Source organism: Capsicum annuum, chromosome 9, assembly GCF_002878395.1.
Source record: "Capsicum annuum cultivar UCD-10X-F1 chromosome 9, UCD10Xv1.1, whole genome shotgun sequence".
Taxonomy (NCBI): Eukaryota; Viridiplantae; Streptophyta; class Magnoliopsida; order Solanales; family Solanaceae; genus Capsicum; species Capsicum annuum.
In genome coordinates, this window is record NC_061119.1 from 77,818,090 (window position 1) to 77,827,363 (window position 9,274).

Consider the following 9,274-nt stretch of genomic DNA (forward strand, 5'->3'; position numbering starts at 1 on the left):
AATTTTCCACTATTTTGAGATTTGGAGCTACGGGTTTTACATTTTTTGGGCAATTTCTTCTATTTTCAATCTTGGGTAAGTTTCGAATCCCTATTTCAATTATTTTTCTTTAATTTTTGTTATCTAAAGCTTGTTAATAACGATTTCATAAGCGAAATTTGAGGATTTTGATCTGAAAGACCTAAATTAGTATTTCTTCAATATAAACCCCAATTCTAACCCATTTTCACTTGAGTTTTCATATATGGCTTTCTTTAATCATGGAGAATATATTTATGAACTTGACCCCAACTTCAAAATAGGCAATATGAGTATCGCTGGCTTTTTTTTAACACCTAAAATTTATATTTGTATATTTTAGTTAGTTTTAAGGTCGTTGTTAAGGGGTAGGCTCCGTGTGTTGAAGGCTTTTGGATTGGGTTTTCTTCGCTTTAGGTAGGTTATGACTTAACTTTATTCAGACTAGCTGGATAGTTAATACTGATATAAAAGCATGTTATGGGTATGGGAACCAATTATGAAAATGTTATTATTACAATTTTATACCCGTTTGAGGGGCTTATATTTCTATTATCGGTGGTTTGAGACATTACGTGTGACCGTGTGGGGTCATATATAATGTTGTTGGCCTGGTATTTATATATATTTAGTTGTTTTATTCTTGGTGGAAATTGCCTTAAGTTGGGATTTGTGTGGTATCAAAGACATATTATTGCATATCTTACTCAACTGGTACATGATTATATTGGATTATGGATTATTGGTTTATTGAGTGGATTTTTGGCTCACATTTTTGCTATATTAGTTTGATTTTAAAATTCTCATTCTGGTTGGTTGTGAGCACTACATCCTCATATCATATACATTCATGAGTCATTAGTACCACTGTGGAAATACTGGCTTTTCTGACCGAAAATATGAGTTTTTAAAAACCCTCTATTGAAGATCATGTGCCGAAGAAGAGTATGGATATTGATTAGTATTGGTATTGGTTATTAAATTATAGATGGGTTCAAACCTTCCAAGGATCTAACCTTGGGAGCAAAGCTCAGTAGGTATATACGGAGGTTGTGCGACAACCTCATGTTTCACGTCGTCTTCATTGCATTTTATACATTGTGCACCTTTTATGATTGTACTTTGTACTTGACTGATGTCTATCCACTTTGCGTTTCTTTTCTGTACTTGTACCTGATATATGTGATATATTTTAGAACTGCTTGTGGAGACTTAGGACATTTTTTGATTGCATGTGACATGCCCATAGTATGTATTTATATACATTATTTTCTACTTTGCTCAATCGGTCTATGATACCTACTGAGTACAAATGGACCATATTTATCCCTACTATGCTCTTTCTATGCAGATCCAGGTATAAGTGCATCGCGCAATAACTAATCTCGGTTGGTGCTTGGAGTATTTTTGAGGTAGCGATCGATCTATGCTTTCAGAATCGACTCCTACCTCTTCTTATCTAGTTTATGCCACATTCAGAGACAGATTTACATTTTTTTTTTGAACTTTCAGTTGTATATTTTGACTTCAAGATGTATTTAGTTGGATCTTATACTGTAACACCAAATTTTGGGGTGATTTATGGTATTGTTGCTATGTACTTTTCCATTATTTTTGTATATGTGTGGTTAAGCTTTGTTTTAGAAGCCTTTCCTTGATATTTGCTTTGTTTTAGAAGCCTTGCCTTGAGATTTGGCATTATTTTATTTTTTCCATTTCATATCAGTTTGGGTAATTGGCTTACTTGTCAAGGCTTGACGCAATAAGTGCCATCATGATTCTTAGTTTTTGGATCGTGTCAATTAATGTAAAATATAATTATCTGATATAATCAAAAATTAGTTAAAGAACTATTATTTTAGTGGGCCTTCTTATACAAATATAACAGCTTGTATATCAAGCAATTAATCTCTTTTATCTAATTGGCTTAAATTTTAGCTAACTTAATTGAGCACTTAATTTAATTTTAAAAATTGGTCTTTTTGTTTGATTTTTCTCTCTCTTCTTAAATTTTTTCTTTATTTGATTTTTCTCTCTTCTTAAATTTTTCAGCATCTTCTTCAATTCTTTTCCTTGAAAATTAGAAACTACTGGTAGATTTTGTTAGACTGCCTCTTAAATAGTATATTTCTGTGATTTACCCAAAGATTTATTACATCAAAAAATGTTATATATACATACATGTATACTGCATTATTTTTTTATGTATAAATACAAGTATGTATACCGCATTAATTTTTTAAGTATAAATACATATACAAATAACCATTATATATAATTAGACAATTGTCATATGTGTGTGTATATATATATATATATATATATATATATTGGTTTCTCATCTGGTGTCCTGTGCCAGCATTGGAGCCCCGACTAATCCGGATCGCGCGTTGCAGGGACCATTAAGGTGGCAGCGCTCCCAACAGAGTTTTCTCCATACTCAGGGTCAAACCTTCGACCTCTGGTTAAGGGTGGAGCAGCCCCATCCACTTCACCACAACCTATATTGGTATATGTATATATATGTATATATATATATATATATATGTATATATATGTATATACATATACATATAAGTCGTATAATCAATTGTTAGTTTCTATAAAATATGTTGGTTCATATTTACACATTAAATATAGGTATACAACTATCAAGTGTTTGTATAGAACTAAATTGTATAATTTTAAAGTTGATTTGAATAACTATGATTGTTCTTATATTAGACATTATGTATATCTTTGTTTGTATAATATGTTATTGATATTTTGTATAAACTAAAGGAAAGGGATAAAAATCAAGAATTCTCACTCCAAAAGGGGAGCAACTACGTTATGAATGCATCGAAGTTATTTTGAACGTACCCAAAGGTATATTCTTATGAATGTATATACAATATATATATATATATATATGTATATGTATATATATATATATGTATATGTATATATCTTTTGTTTTGTTGGTTATACACAAGTATGTATACCATGTCAATTATTTAATGTATATATGTATACAAATAACCACCATATACAATTAAACAATTGTCATGTGTTGGTATATACATTTATATACATACATAAAATATACATATAAGTCGTATAATCAGTTTTTGATTTGTATAAAATATGTTGGTTCATATTTTAAACATTACATATATGTATACAACTATCATGTATTTGTATATACCTCAAAGGTGTATTTTTTATAAATTATACTTAGTCATAAAGTGAACTCGTTTGTATATTTCTATCAGTGTGTCTGTATTTTTTTATTTATTTTGTTATATCTCTTTCACATAAATTTTAAATTTGTATACATTTATACATTTGAATTTGTATATTTATACATATAATCTAAATTTATATTTATTTGATACTTTTAAATTTGTATCAATTCGTATTTAGTTTGAAGATGAGTTGTAATTGTTCGTAATTGTATTTGAATATTAAATTCGGTGCTAAGTTTTATTTATATCAATTCTACATTTGTATTTCTATTCATAGCTATTTTTCGTGGATAAATACATTGAATGTATAAATACATTGAAACTACATTTTAAATTATGATGTCATATGAATAAATCAGACAAATTTAGTTTGAATTCTATTTTTATATTTTGAAAATTAATAGGTAAGATATAATAGTCCATATGGAAAAGGAAGAAACAAAAGCTTTGAAAAAGATATGTTAGAGAGAATTGAATCACTCCCCTTTCCTTTTTTATCCCTAAACATAAATGAAATCTATTATCTATAATACATTAAAAGTGTGAAGACCCTTAAAAAAGTGAATTGAATTTTTTATTTTTCATTAAAAGACTCTACTTTAGACAAAATTGTCTTTTCACTATTTTTTTAATTTATTATTTAATTATTTTTATTATATTAACTAGACTCCTAACATATATGAGATTCCCAAAATATATGGAAGAAGAATCAATTAATATTTTTCTTTGTACTGATTAATTAAAAAAATACTTCTAAAATAGGATAGAAAAATACTCCTAAAATAGAACTCTATTAAGTAAATACTTTTATAAATATTGAGATGCACGTTAAACTAAAGAAGAAACTGATTTACTTATTGGAAAAATATGATTGATGCTCATCTAACTTGATTCGGTTGCATGTCTAGATTGATGGATGCTTAATTTTCTAATCCTCAACTTCTTCACTATTTTTGTCAACATGATATAATTCAACGCGTGTGTATATATATATCTTATTTGTTTTCATTCAAGTCATTCTTTAGTGTCAAAATTTTCGCTCAGACAAGAATTATTTTCATCAAAACTGAAGCTTTGTGATCACTATTGTATTATTTTGTTGTAGTTTACAGGTCGTAGATGAATTTACAGGTGGTAGATGAATGTCGGTCGGCTTTGAGGAATTTTCATAGATAAAGGTTAGGTTTAATTGTATTATTTTTATTTCTCTGTTTTGATAAATTTTTTGGTGTAAAGGTAAAGTTTAGTTGTATTATTTTGATATCTCTATTGTCATATTATTTTGTTAGAGTTTACAGGTGTTAGATGAGTCTCGGACAGCTTTGAGAAAATTTTTGTGTAAAGATTAGATTTAATTATATTGTTTTGATGTCGCTACCATCGTATTGTTTTGCTGCAGTTTACAGGTGGTAGATGAATGTAAATCGGCTTTGAGAAATTTTTTGGTAAATTAAAGGTTAGGTTTAATTAAATAAATTCTCCAAAGATGTTGAATTTAATTATTTTATTTATTTTTATTATTTAAGCAAATATCCTATTTAGTGTAATGTTTGAACTCAGTAAAGTGAGATACACGCGCGAAGTGCGTACACCTAAATTAGCCGTAATAAAATATATTAGTTAATATTTGTATATTAGAGTTTTAAATACATTCAACCACTAACTAAAATATGTAATTACTAAAGTTTAGACTAAAAAATTAATTTAAAAGGGTGTAAATTGACTATATGTTCAATTTTGCCTTTATTTTTTTTATTTTATTTTGTTTTGTTTCTTTTTGTTTTGGGCCTTGCGAAATGGCCATTTAGGCCTTTTAGCTTGTTATTAAGAAAAAATTACAGAAAACACTCTTCCATAAAGGACATACTTACAAAGAAAATTACATAGAATGGCTTTTACAGTGGATGGTTTTGTATTTTTGTTCTTAATTTTTATTTTTTCTTCTCTTTCTTTTTTTCTTGTTTTAGTTCATTTGTCTCAAACATTATTTATTCTTCATTTCACTTTTTCTTTTTAATTTATTTATCTCAAACTTTTTTTTTCTTTTTTTTTTGTTTTTATCATTTTTTTCTTTTTTTCATTTTTCTCAAATTTTATTTTTATTTTCTTCTTCTCATTTTTATTTTTCTCAATCTTTTTTTTTTTGGTTTTTTTCTTCTCTCTTTTTAACAGTTATTTTTTCTTCTCTTATTTTTTATTTTTTCTAGTCTTTATTGTTTTCTCTTTATCTTAAACTTCTATTATATTTTGCTAATGAGTAGAAAGTTAGATAATTCGCAAAGATGATCTTTTTTTTGACACTGAAATAAATTTAAAGGTCTGACTTGTTGTTTGAAAGTCCTTGAGCAAAGTTTTGTCTCTAAGGCATGATTTATCGAGCATCTCATAAATCAAGACACAATGTGATAGTGTCAAATTATTGCTCAAGGAGTGTAACTTATTGTTCGAAAGTCCTTGGACTAATTTTTGCCTCTAAGGCAAAAGTTATATAACATCTGATAAATCAAGAAAATATGTGGTAGTGCTAACTCTTGCTCATAGGGAGTAACTTGTTGTTTGAAAGTCCTTGGGCTAAGTCTATTCTCTAAGGCAATAATTATAGAACATCGCATAAATCAAGGCACAATGTGCTTGTGTCAACTTTTGCCCATGGGGTGTAACTTGTTGTTTGAAAGTCCTTGAATTATAGAACATATCATAAATCAAGACACAATGTGGTAGAATCAACTCATGCCCATAAGGCGTAACTTGTTGTTTAAAAGTCTTTGGGCAAAATCTTAACTCAAAGGCAAAAGTTATAGAGCATCTCATAAATCAATACACGATATGGTAGTGCATAACACGACCCGAACTAGGGCATTATCTTAATGGGCATCCCAAGGACAACTAGGACTGGAGACCACCCTCGTTACCCAACCCAACCAACCTACGCATATCTTGAGTAGTATGAATTCCGACCGCCTAACAAGATAGTATTATTGTGCAATCTAAGACTCTAGGATAAGTCTAGGAACGTGATCACCCAAACGAGTCCAACCTTCCGATACCAACCAACAACCATAACCAAACCATAATCCAAAACCATAACCATATGAGTTCCAATATAATTATATAATCTCAAAATAAAAGAGGATGGAACAGTGAGAAATTTAGTACAACGATATCAGCCCCAATGCCAATGTCAATACTAAGGCTGACACCAATATCGATCCCGCATATACCAACCCATAGAAGTTTCACAAAAGCCTCTAACCAAAAGAAAACTAATATCCGGTTGGGATATGCCCCCAACTATAGCCAAAACCAATATACATATATAAACTAAAGTATGTAAAGACATCCATGAACATAAAATGGAGACTTATGGAGTATTCAAGCTCACCACTTTAATCCAGTAGTTGATCCCGAATTCGAGCACAAAGAAGGAAGGGTAGAATGGTCGGTTCCTGCATCGCATGGTGATACAGCCGCCTGAGGATGGGTTAGCAGATGAACGTTAGTAAGTACTCAGGATAAGGATAAAATAATGTCATCTATTAAAACCAAGTAATCCAACCATATGCATACAAACCATACATATAATATATATAACACCATGCCGAAAAAGAGAATCAGGTTTAGCATGCATTTAAAACCATTAACCTGGGTATTTATAGCTTAACCATCATAAATCACCCACGGGCTATATGGGTCTAGTGTAACCGTCTGAATGGGCCCCAATGCGTGTAGCCGCATGAACTAAAGATACCATAAGAGTAAGGGATTACCAATTACCCTTCACTCTCTATGATACATATGTACAGTGTACTTAGAGGATTCCTATATACCTCATAGTATCATATATGGTCGCTATGACCAACCTCTTATGTCGGCAAACATAAGTTTCCAATGCCCGTCCATTGGACTCGCACCTTCACAGTTAGCTATCACACCTTTCCATTATTGCCTAATTAAAACCATTTCCAACCAACCAAACCTCTATTCCATTTATTATTAATCGATGCTATTAATTATGGTATCGTCATACCGACTATAACTTGCAAGTATTGTCCTTAGCCAAACCTTAAGAGGTTAAAGGATTCCCGTGTACCCATTTACCAAGTTAACTTGGGGGAGTCCCATATACCCCACAAGTGTTCCATTATTAAGTTTGCTTGAGGAAATCCTGTGTACCCCTCATGGAAGTTTAATTAATCATAACCATAACCACCAAACCTTACCATTTGACCATTCCAAACTATTTAAACTATTTATACCATTTAGGGTTCCATTACCAACCATACCATGCAATAGTTCCATTAAAAGTCCAATAATATAATAAAAGCATTATCATAGGAATTTTATTAAATATGTTGGGGGCATAGTGTTTCCAAAATCAATTCCAATTACCAATTAATCATTCCCACCCCAAACCACCATTAAAGCATGTAAAAACATAATCAAAATATGGAAAAACCATAATCAAGCATTTAATATCAAAATCCAAAAATCATACAATAATCATGCCATGAAAACATTGCATAAATCAAGACTTTAGTTGGAACTAACAATGAGGGAGAAGTATCTTTCCTTAAATTGAGAAGATGATGAAGAGAAATCACCAACACAAGCCCCAATTGATCACCTTAGTAAAACCCTAGCCTTCCTTTACCCAAAAGCCTTTGACAGGATTAGAAAGTGTTTAAGAGAGTTTTCTAAGTATATAATGATAGAATAATAGGGTAAATAACCTCCCAAGTGGTTTAGAAGTCGTGGGACCTTAATAGGTTAAGTGGAAAAATGTCAAGATTACCCCCACTTAAACTGCATAAAAATCCCATCATAGGATACGACTATACCATACCGATCATACCCTCCAATACGAGTGGTACCCATCCCTCGTACCTTAGGCCTCCTCCTTGGACCCAATACTATCCAACATACAATTAACCCAATCCAAGTCATACCTAAGCATACGACTAGTACCCTTGACCTATATTCCTAGAAAAATAAAGTTGCATGAGGTTTAACATTGTCCACTATATGAGCCTATGGTACGACTCATACCCTGGCTTACAGATTATAGTGAGTCACTCATACTCCAATCCAAGTTATTTTACTAAGTCTCTGATCAAGGAAGGAAAAATCTAAACCAAACGACCCGTATCCAACCATACGACTCATACCAACCCAAGTCGTACCCATTTCAGAAACCAATCCAACCCACCAACCAACACTGGTCAGCATACCACTTGTACCTCATTATACGGCTGGTACCCACCAGTCGTATGTTGTCCAGAACTCAAAAATTCAGTAAATTTTCTAAGGGTCCCAAACCAAGGGTGTTTCAGTCTCCCCTACTAGGATCATTCATCTCAGAATAACGAAAAAGGTAGGTCAAACATAAGTACAGTTCATCTGAATTATCAAATATCAATCCAATATATAACCAAGTTAGAAAATAAAGATGTAAGGATCTATTCTAACCCTTATCTAAGTAGAAAATAAAGATGTGATCAAGAACACATACCTTCTGCGCTTTTGCTTCGCACGTAGACTTTTTTACCGTGTAGTTTCACCATAGAAACTTAACTGAGGCCGCATCCTTGGTCCATAACCAACGAACCTGTCGATCTAAGACCTCAATCAGGATCTCTTAATAAGACAAAGAATCATAGATACCCAATCCCTCCAAAGGAACCACCAAAGAAGGATTACCAAGACACTTTCTCAACATAGAGACATGAAATTTTGGATGAATGGAGCTCAAACTAGAAGGCTACTTTAATACATACGCTATGTTACCAACCCTCCATAAAACCATATAAGAACCAACATACCAGGGACTGAGCTTCCCCTTTTTACCAAACCGCATCATTTCTTTCAAGGGAGATACCTGTATAAACTTTTTATCCCCAACCTCAAACTTCAAGTCTCTATGCCTTACATCCACATAGGACTTTTGGTGACTTTGGACAGCCTTAAGCCTATCCCAAATCACTTTTACCTTTTCCATAGCCTGATAAACCAAATTCAAACTAAACATATCC